Raw genomic sequence first — 10,482 nt, 5'->3', positions numbered from 1 at the left:
TATCAGCCCGGCTATAGTGTTGCAAAAACAAACCCTGAGCTTGTTCCCAATGTCCTAAAATGAGACGAGTGATGGAAACCTTTACAACAGCAGCAGGTGTCTGCAGAGAGGCGTGTGAGCCGGAAACATCCTGGTCTCAGTGTTGCATACAGATTTCCCTAAATGCTTCTTCCAAAGCTGGATAGATGCTGTCTCTCCTCATCAGAATCTCAGAGACCCACATGAGTCTACACACCACTCAGACAGCCAATGGTTTAAGGATGATGCTGGGCTATGAACAGGCTGTAGACGTTTTATGTTGATTCAGCTTTTATGAATCAACATAAAAACTGGGGGATTAAGTAAAAACATAAAGTCCACGACTGGTGTGTCATCAATAACAAGTAAAATGTTAACATGCTCACGTTGTTTGTTGTCCTCTCAGAGTGTCAGGTGGAGGAGGAGGAGGGGGCGGAGTCCATCTGTCTTCCCTTTCAAACCACAGAAAACCTGCCTGACGACAGTGAAGTGGTGTGGAAATGTTATGAACCAGAATACAGGAAGGTCCACGTGTATGAGAACGGCTCTGATTGGCCCGACAAACAGGACGACCATTACAAAGGTCGCACTGAGATGAATGAAGACGCTCTGAAGTCTGGAGACCTCAGTCTGACCCTGAGACACCTCAAAGTGGGAGATGCTGGGAGATACGGATGTGAGGTCAACAGCAAGGAGGCCTGGAGATACAAGAGGGTGTGGCTCACAGTCAAAGGTTAGTTAGTTCATTCATGTTTGTGTGTGTGTGTGTGTGTGTGTGTGTGTGTGTGTGTGTGTGTGTGTGTGTGTGTGTGAGGAGTGACTCTTCTGTTTCCTCTGCAGGGAAAAATCAGGCCGAGAAATAAGCAGAGGCCATCAGGATCAGCTCCACTGATCCATCTGCTCTGATCACTGATCAATCAGTTTGATGTGTTTATTTGATTATTGATCAGTGAAGGACATCAGTGAACAGATGGTGCTGAAGATGCTGTCAGCTGATACTGAGGCCTGTTGAGTCCTGTGTGTTCTCAGTATGATCACACAGCTAATGTATAAACTCCTACAAACCTGTGTTCTTGGAAAGTGCACTGTTGGCTGTTTCTGTAAGTCTGACCAAATATAAGGTGTGTCAGTGTCATGTGCATGTGGAGTAACCGTTAACAACACTGTGTGTATCTGTGGATGTTTGTGGCTCGGCTGCAGGGGAGGGGAGGGGCACGGGAAGCTGAGATCCATCACTGACCACACCTTTTTAGGAGCAGTGGGTGGAGCTTGCTGGACACAGCTGTGTGCAAGGGCGTAGATTTCGTTTTGGCATTGGTGGGGACGAATGATTCAGTTTTTTTTCCTTTTTGTCTTTGCTTCTTGATAAAAAGGAGAAATGTACTTGTCTACATATGCTATTCTACATGCTTTTAAACCATTTAAAATTACAATTGATAGTTTTATATGTGAGTTATATAATCCTAAATTACAATTAAACAAATGACTAAGTAGTTTAGACTTTAGTTTACTTCAGTCATATTCAATATAAATCAGGTATCATACAAAAATAAAAATAACTTCAAATTCAGCAGGGCTGGACTGGCACAAAATATGGGCATTTTGACTAGTGACCGGCCCACCATGGTATTATAGGAAAAGTCAAAAATCCTTTAAAGCCTTTATAATTAAACTTAAACCTACACCACCTTCCCTATTCTGGTATTCTAAACAGTAGCACACAGAAACAGTTCAGAACTTCCCTTCAACTCATTCCTGTCACCTGAAAGGTAAACCTGTTTCTCCATCACAGCTCTGATGATTCAGTAAGGACATCTCCTGGTTTCATCTTCATGTTTCCCTCTCACCACATATCCAAACCATATCATGACCAGCAGCTTTACAGCTGTGGCTCCAGCAAACATCAGCTGATACTAGAAATTAATATTAAATACATTCTAACAACAGCTGATCAAGCTTAAACGTGCTGCTGTTGTTTAATTCGACCTCCGCTGGTTTCCTCTTTCTGGCGCAGAGAGAAAAGCCGATCAGCTGATCATTGATCAGTTTCATGATTGAATTAGCAACTTTCTAGCTGAAGTAGTACGGCACAAATCCCGTTCCTTTTCACCTTAACTTTAAAGTTTGACCTCCTCGGCTGTAATTGGTCCAGCCCAGAGTCGATCATGACCAACTGGCCAATCCACCACCACTCATTTATACCGTTAAAAAAAGAAAAGGAAGAAAACCCCATCGGCCAATAAAAACGAAAAATCACGAGCAGCCCACTGGGCAAATGCCCGGTATGCCCGATGGCCAGTCCAGCCCTGAAATACAGTCATGACAATAAACGAATATGAGTTCAAAGACTTAACAACATTACTTCAGTTGCATTACACCAACATAAAAAAACAGCTTTTACCAGTTGCGTCAGATATCTAAAGCAAAGCCGTTCCTTCCTTTAAAGGACCTTGAAAAGCTTATCCACGCATAATACATCCAGTGTGCTGCCCCTTTAAGGCAGGCATGATCATTTGGGTGTGTGTTTTTTGTACCAGCAGACTTGCCGTAGTACCTCACCAGTGAAAAACAGTCCTATAGCCAAACTGTTGTCTGTTCCACTTTTTGTTCACTTTTTCTTGCTGAGCCTGAGAGAGCACATGCCTGTAAGTAGTTGCTATCTGTTTTGTAAGCTTTCCCGCGATAGTTTTGTGTAGCAGTTTAGAGGTTTGTGTGGAAAACTTTCTTTTGTGAGGTAAAACGGCCGCGATGCTAACACGTTAGCCCGTCTATGGGATTTCCCATGTAATGTTAGCATTAAGCTAATCGCTAAATGCGTGGGCCTAATAACCAGTGAAAGGGTTTGGATAAGTTTGTGTTTATGTGTTATATACATTGTAGTGCATGGCTTAATGTTTGATGTTGTAAAGAAAATGCAATTACAGCAGAAATGTAATATTTTATTTTTGTTTCTGTACCAGTTTTACAGTGCTTCAACAGTAAACATCTAAAACGTATCCGCTGACTCCTGGATGTTTATTGTGGACCTGTTAGCTATCTGCCAAGCTAGAAACCAGCTTCACACCCTAGTGAGGGCAGAATATCCAGATTGGACGACTGTAACTCCCTCTACTCGGGCCTCCAACACTCTTCTCTTTGCCGGCTCCAGTTAATTCAAAATGCAGCTGCGCGTCTTTTAACCAAGAGCACCTGGCTGCAGCCACTGTGGAGCTCCACAGTAACCGGAAACACGTAACTTCAGTTAAATCGACTTTGACAGCGAAAACTAAATTGCGTTTTTGTTACTATTGATGCTGCTGAGAAATAAAAATGGTTTTAAGTGGGGTTTTTAACACTCTGGGTTTGTTCAAAAAAATTCACCATCCCCTAAATTGTTCGTGGCCAAAAGTGTACAGTGGTCCCTCGCTATAACGCGGCGCACCTTCCGCGACACTTGCTGTTTCGCTGATTTATTTATTTTACAGTACATCGTGTTGTGCGTTCTGATTGCTGTAGACCATTGTCAATCAATCTAGTCCAGTGTCTCCTGTACAGGAGCGGTCCCTAATAGGCCCACGGACCGGTCCCGGTCCGTGAGTCCTTTGGTACCGTTCTGCGATAGTTGATCCTCCGATGTGAAATGTATGGTTGTAGTTGTGTGTCTTATTTTGAAAGAACTATTTACGCGTTACCATAGCGACCAGAGAGCATTAAGAAGCAGAGAGGAGGATGTCACTGTCATTGTTGTTGGCACACAGCTCAAGTCACGTTTATTATTATATTTACAAAATACCACAGTTTCTTTTTTAAATTCTTTTGTTGTATTTATCCGCGACACCTTAAAGGTCGTTCCCTGAAAATATTGTCTGACATTAAAGTGGTCTGTGGTGCAAAAAGGTTCGGGACTCCTGCTGTACAGTACAGAATGCGTTTAGCTTGTCGAATTTACATATATCTTCGCTAGCAGTGTAACTCTGAAGTGCTGTACTGTATGTTTGTAAGTTTTCTCCCAAACAAACACAACAATGCCGACGAAACGTTTTGCACCCTCAAATGCACCTTTAGGTTTCATTCCATGATACTGGACTTATGTTTCTACGAAGGTTTGAACTCTAAGAGTGTTTAAACAAAAGAGAAAAGTGTGAAAATGTTCATGTCTGTCTGAGAAAAGTGTATAAAGCATGTAGTGAGGGGTTTTACAGTCTTAACATCTGTAATAATTGTAAAAAATAAAGTTGGCTACTTCATGGATTTCACCTACCGCGGGTTATTTTTAGAACGTAACACCAGCGATAAACGAGGGACTGCTGTATTATTAATAGTAGAGTCTGGGACATCTAATTGATTAACATCAACATTGATTATTATGCACTATTATTTTTGTTCAAGGAGAGCAAAAAATATAAAACTCTCTCAGCTTGTTTGTTGCCAAAAATGGCCACTTTTTGTGTATGTTCACAAAATGCTATAAAATGTATATTTCTTAAAACATTTATCTACTTTTGCCGACGTGACTCTTTAAAATAGCACCAGTCCTTTTCATCAAAATCAAAATTGTATCTAAATTTTTTACTCTTTATAGCCAGTTAGGTTATATATTACCATTAACTTTTCAGATAAAACGGTGATAAAGTCCTAATGTTTTCATGAAACTTCCTTTTTTTCCCCATCTGAGCATCGGGAAAAAGGCTGTCTTGCAATTGTTGAGGTCACTAGTGTGTGCCCCATTTCTTCCAGGATCACTCTCTTTATAGGTTTTAGTGGACTCCTAGTACTGCGAAGTGGTTTCGTGGTACAAAGGGATTGTATTCCAAGATCTGGGAGACTGTAGAAATGAGCAGTGATGCCCTTCCTACCATCTTTCCAGAAAAGTGATCTGGAAGCTGTTAGGCTGACTTACAGCAGCAGCACTTTCTGCACCTGCAGAAACTCCAGGACACATTTACTAACGGTGTTTGTTGCTGTATGTGCTGCAGCTTTGAATTTTTTAATAATATATATTTTGTTAATATTTTGGCTATGGTGTCTTGTTATGAAATGTACAAGAGTAAAAGTGTTTTTAGCAGGTGCTTCCAAGCTAAGTTTGACTGGGAAACTCAAAGCTCAATAGTCTGTATCAACAGAGATTCACTGCAGCCTGTGTAATATTTATTCTACTCTATCTTGCAAATACATATTTGTGTGGCAATGTCATGCACAACACACAACTATTAGATCCTTAAGATCAAACCCGTGTCATTGTTTTGGTCCACTCCAGTGCAGTAGTCAAAAAAAAGAATAAGTGAAGTGTCCACAGATGGCCAGGATAGAGCCCAGTGTTAGTGTTTAAAATGTATAAAAATATTATTGATTACAATTCTTTACTGTTAATATCAACAATAAGCTTTTTATTTTGAAAATACAAGTTTAAAAAAAATGCTGTTACATTTACATTTAATGCTGTTTCACTGTAATCCTTTATTATAAGTATGGACACAGAATCAAGTGAACAACATTTTGAAATAAGTTTAATTGGAATTTTGTACTATGCAAAAAACAAAACAAAAAACAACAACGACATATTAAACAAACAAACACAGCCAGTGCCTTCATTTGTCCATTACATGTCAAACATAGCACTGACCCTTAGTCCCTGCTCATCAGCACATGCTTTCAAAAAGAGCTCCATGTCCTTTGCAAACTGAAAAACAAAGAGGAACAAGTCCCTTGCTCCAGTGTCTTCTTCCTCTGACATGTCTCTTAAGACCCTCTGCTGGTCCTCTTGATTTAAGGACAGATATTTGGGCATTGTTACGTGTCCACGGAAAAGTGCCTTATTTTGGACAACCCACTGCACAGCAGGACGCAGATCTGCAACAACTGCTGGCTCCTGTGTCAGGCAAACGGGGATGAAAACATAGTTATTTCTCTGTTGCAGAACAGTTTTTTAACAGTTATTCAAATGTCACTAACCATGTAATTACTGTTTAAAGTGAATACTGACATGACTGACTTCCTGGAACTTTTTCAGTCTGACAATGGGCACGTGTTGTCCTTCAAGCACAGCTTTGGCTTCCTCTCTCCAGTGTGCAAATAGCTTGCCAGAGCTTAACAGAAATTGTTGATATTGTTAAGGTGTGTAAACTTTGACACAACATAGAACAGAAGTCAAAATATAAATACCTCCTGAGATCAAAGTTCTCCATCAACAGCAAGCACCACCATTTACACAAGTAGGGCATGTCTGACTGTAAAATATTAATATGAAACATATTTAACAACTTTCAAAAGATTCAAGACTCCATTGCTGTGAAAGTAAATAGAATACTTACTATAGTATAGTCAAATGAAGCATCCAGTGCCACGTACAGAGCAGACTATTTGGAAGAAAAAATAAAAATGTCCTTTTTTTAGAAGCTTAAATTAGCTTCTGAATCTCAAGAAGAGAAGAGAAAAATTACCATCAGCATGAAGATCCCACAGTCAACTCCATAGTCTTGGCTTGGAAAACCCTGTATTACATTGAAAATAAAGGCTCGTTAATAAAATCCCTTGTTACGGCTGTGGCCATAAGAACACTGTGTGGGCTGTTTGTTCTGTGTCTCTTTACTGTGCTTAAGACTCTCTACAGGTACCTCCCCTAATGAAGAGTAGTGAGCTGATTGGACCATGGAACAGGTGACCACATTCAAAAAGCCGCTCTGACAGCTCCAGAGAGAGAGAGAGAGAGTGTGGAACGAGCGAGTAGCCTGACAGCCGTCGCAGTCCTGACCCTGGTTTTCCCAGCCTGCGTTTATCTTGTGTATTTGTGGGAGTGTGAATTGTAAGCTTAGGCACTCGTGGGCTGAAGCGGAAGGGGTGAGCTGCCTTTTCTTTTGGAATCATTTTCTCCTGTTTTCTTGGTCAGGGAGCGAGGGATAGCTCTGTCATTTGTTTGTTCTTTTTTCTTTCTTAGGGTTTAGTTAGTCTTTTCTGGTGGGACTTAGTTGGTTTTGTTTATTATTTTGGCCTGGGCTCACCCTGGAGCTATGCTTCTTGTCCTTAAATAAAATCACTTTTTTTACTTACAACTGGTTTGGATGTTTGGCTTGGGAACCAGGGCGGGATTTGGCGATCCGGACATTGCGGCCGACCACACAGCAAGAACGAACCATGGCTATGTTTTCGCCTCCTGTTCACTTAGACCCAAAATGGCGGAATGGCGGGCCAAAATCCGTTCCCAACGCACCCCGTGACATCACGCTCCAAAGCCCTTTGAACATTTGAAGACCCAAAGGAAAAAAGAAAACTCTTGTAAGGACATAAAGTCCGAGATAAGAAAGACAAGGAGCAAGGTGCATCTAGTACAGGTAGAGCTGCTGGCAAAAACCCACAGAGCCAGCAGCCGCGTAACAAATTCTGGATCCGTTTGCTTAGTTGCATTAACATTGCAGCAATCCTGCTCCGATGTGAGGGACTTTGTATGCTGCGCATGTGACTGCACAGCAATGGTCCTGGGTCAGCCCGGACTTTGGTGTTAAACTCTGAGTCCGAAAGTAATAATGGTATTCTAACACTGATATACTTGGATGGCTAACAGAAGGCAGCGGCAACCCCTCATCCACTCCTTTTGAGACTCAAGGCAAAATTTCCGCATCATCGATTTCAATGTCTGATGAAACCGCTCGAGCGCACCTTGCGACTCCGGATGATAGGCACTAGATTTCCGATGTTTAATGCCAAGTGACTGCAAAACCTGAGCAAAAATCCTAGACATGAAATTAGAGCCTTGGTGTATTTGAACAGCTTTTGGTAAACCAAAGATAAGGAAAAAGTTCACCAATGCCTTAACAACTGGTTTAACTTAAGGGTGCGCAACGGAATTGCCTCGGGAAAACGGGTAGCAACACACAATCAGAGTCAAGAGGTACTGGTGACCCGATTTGTTTTAGGGAGCGGACCAACGCAGTCGATGAGGATGTGTTTCAAAAGGTTCCCCTAAAACTGGAATAGGGTGTAATGGAGCGGGTGGAATGACTTGGTTAGGCTTACCACTAATCTGACAGGTGTGACAAGAACGACAATACTGAGCAACGTCATTCTTCAATCCTGGCCAAAAGAAATGACGCAGAATGCGGTGTAGGTTTTCCTAATACCAAAATGTCCAGAAAAACTGTCATGGGCAAGACCAAAGAACTTTGGGTCGGTACTGTTGAGGCACCAGAACCTGTTTAAACACATTCCAACCCAAATCACCAGCTGTAGGCGGATACCAAGTACGCATCAACAGTCATCCTCGACACTATAAACACGAGGGTACTGGTCGCTAGAGTTGGCCGCGAAAAACAACTCACAAGAGTTGGGTCACTCTGCTGTGCCGAAACCAACTCCTTTTTGTTGATTTCCAAAGACAGTTGAGGTGTCACTGATGGGCTAATAGGCAGCATCGCCTCAGAGTCGCCCGTCAGTGGAACACGGGTTTCAGATTCAGACTCCGGACCACCACCAGCACAGAGAAAAGAATCAGATAAATCCACGTCACCGTACTTGCGCCTATGCGCACGAGTTACCGCGCAAGCAGGAAAAACAGAGGAGGAATGCTCCTCAGCGACAGGGTTAGGTAATGAAATATCAGGCACCGGTATCTCAACCACTCTCGGGGTAGAAAACACTTTTCCGTAGCCAAATCATTCCCCAGAATCATCGCAACTCCGGGCACTGGCAACTGGTCGCGCACGCCAACCGGTACCGAACCCGAAACGAGCGGCGATTGAGAAACACATTGTGCAATGGCACACGTAGTACATCCATTTTTACACCCCAGACAAGAGCATCCGAACCACAAAAAGAGTCATCAGAAAAAGGTAGAATACCCTTCAAAATAAGAGTCTGCGCGGCCCCAGTGTCACGCAGAATCATGATCGGCACCCGATCCTCCTCTTTTCATTCAACGAAACAAACCCCTCCGACACAAAAGGGCGGTAGCTCTCATCAAAGCCTTCACTTCCCACTCCATTGCTAGGTGAAGTGGAAGCTGACATAGAACGAACGAAAACCCACACTTTTCGGCTTCCTCACCGTGTTGGCCTGCTCCCTGCGTGTAGTGATGGGCAAGCAGCAACGAGGTGCCGATTTCATGACAATAAAAACATTTGCGATCTGACATAGGAATAGCAGCAGAACGTGTCTGGCGCTTAGGGGAAACCCTATAACTTCTGACAGGACGAGGTGAGGAAGTGTACTCACGGCGCTCTGTCGAAAGTGCAGCACGATGAGTTAACACAAACTCGTCGGCAAGGACCGCGGCTTTAGACAGTAACCCCACCTTCTGCTCATTAAGATACACGACAATGTTTTCAGGGAGACATGTCTTGAACTCTTCCAGCAGGATCAACTCCTTTAGCTGAGTAAAGTCCTCCGCGTGACTGGCAGCCACCCACTTGTCAATAAGACAGTTTTCTCACGTGCAAATTCCACAAACGTTTGACCATCAAGCTTGCGACAGGCACGAAACTTCTGTCGATACGCCTCTGGGACAAGTTCATAAGCCCGCAAAATAGTGGATTTGACAACCTCATAATCCAAGCTGTCCGCAATAAGAAGACTCGCACAGACCTCCTGCGCTCTTCCTATTAATTTGCATTGCAGCAACAGACTCCAGACGTCCTTTGGCCATTTTAAAGTGGTTGCGATGCGCTCAAAAGCAGTGAAATATGAGTCAACCTCTCCTTCCCTAAAAGGAGGTACCAAAACAACCTGTTTGCTAGCGTTAAAAACTGTTCTATGGTGGAAGTGTCGGGGAGTGTACTTACAGGAACGGGAGCAGCGTCACTCGCTCGAGAACGATCAAGCTCCATAGCTCGAATGCGGAGATGCATGAGCTCGACTTCCTTAGCCTTAGCCGCCAACTCCACCTCCTTCAAGCGAAGGGCAAGCCTGAGATCCTCCGTCACCAAACACCGCCCAAACCTGGCCAGCCGGGTAAAATACAGGAGACTGAATGGCGACAGGAGCTTCCGCCCCCGACGGCATCCGCCCCTTGGAAGGCTTCGGGACGGCCCCAGCAGCTTCCGCCCCCACTGCCGTCTCCAAACTCCCAGACCCACTCGGCGAGGTTTTCTGCCCCCAAACACTCCCCTGTCCACCAGTCTCTCCACCAAACAGTGTTTAATTTCCGCCTTCTTAGCATTCAACGGAACATCCACCCCTGAATAAGTTAGCCACTACCAACAAATCTGCTTTTGTGCACCGCCCCAACTTTTCAATGGAGGGACGTTGCGCAAATCATCCATGTCAAACGACATCACGAGCAAAACGAAAAAGGAAAACACAACACCGCAGACACCCAACCGCATCCGCGCACTCCAGAGCCGCAAAACTCGCGCACGACGTTTCCCCCCCACCACAAACGCAAAAAGGAAACGAACCAATCACACGAACAGAAAGGGACGAGCCCCCATTTATGTTACGCCCCTAGTCTAGGCGGGTAGGGACGCACATAAGGTTGGAGGAGAGAGAGAACAAATC

At 43.7% G+C, this 10,482-nt stretch overlaps 1 long non-coding RNA gene across 1 annotated transcript; it reads right to left on the bottom strand.

The window, feature by feature from the left end:
- Positions 1 to 5,399: 5,399 nt before the first annotated feature.
- Positions 5,400 to 6,878, bottom strand: LOC113010179 (uncharacterized). Its single transcript, XR_003270291.1, has 4 exons — positions 6,438 to 6,878; positions 6,309 to 6,353; positions 6,160 to 6,224; positions 5,400 to 6,083 (listed from the first exon to the last, which is right to left on the bottom strand). It is a non-coding gene; the product is annotated as an uncharacterized LOC113010179 (long non-coding RNA).
- Positions 6,879 to 10,482: the final 3,604 nt, after the last annotated feature.

This window comes from Astatotilapia calliptera, chromosome 3 (assembly GCF_900246225.1).
Source record: "Astatotilapia calliptera chromosome 3, fAstCal1.2, whole genome shotgun sequence".
Lineage (NCBI taxonomy): Eukaryota > Metazoa > Chordata > Actinopteri > Cichliformes > Cichlidae > Astatotilapia > Astatotilapia calliptera.
The sequence above is the reverse complement of the archived record's forward strand: the minus strand, read 5'-3'. Positions and strand labels throughout refer to the sequence as shown.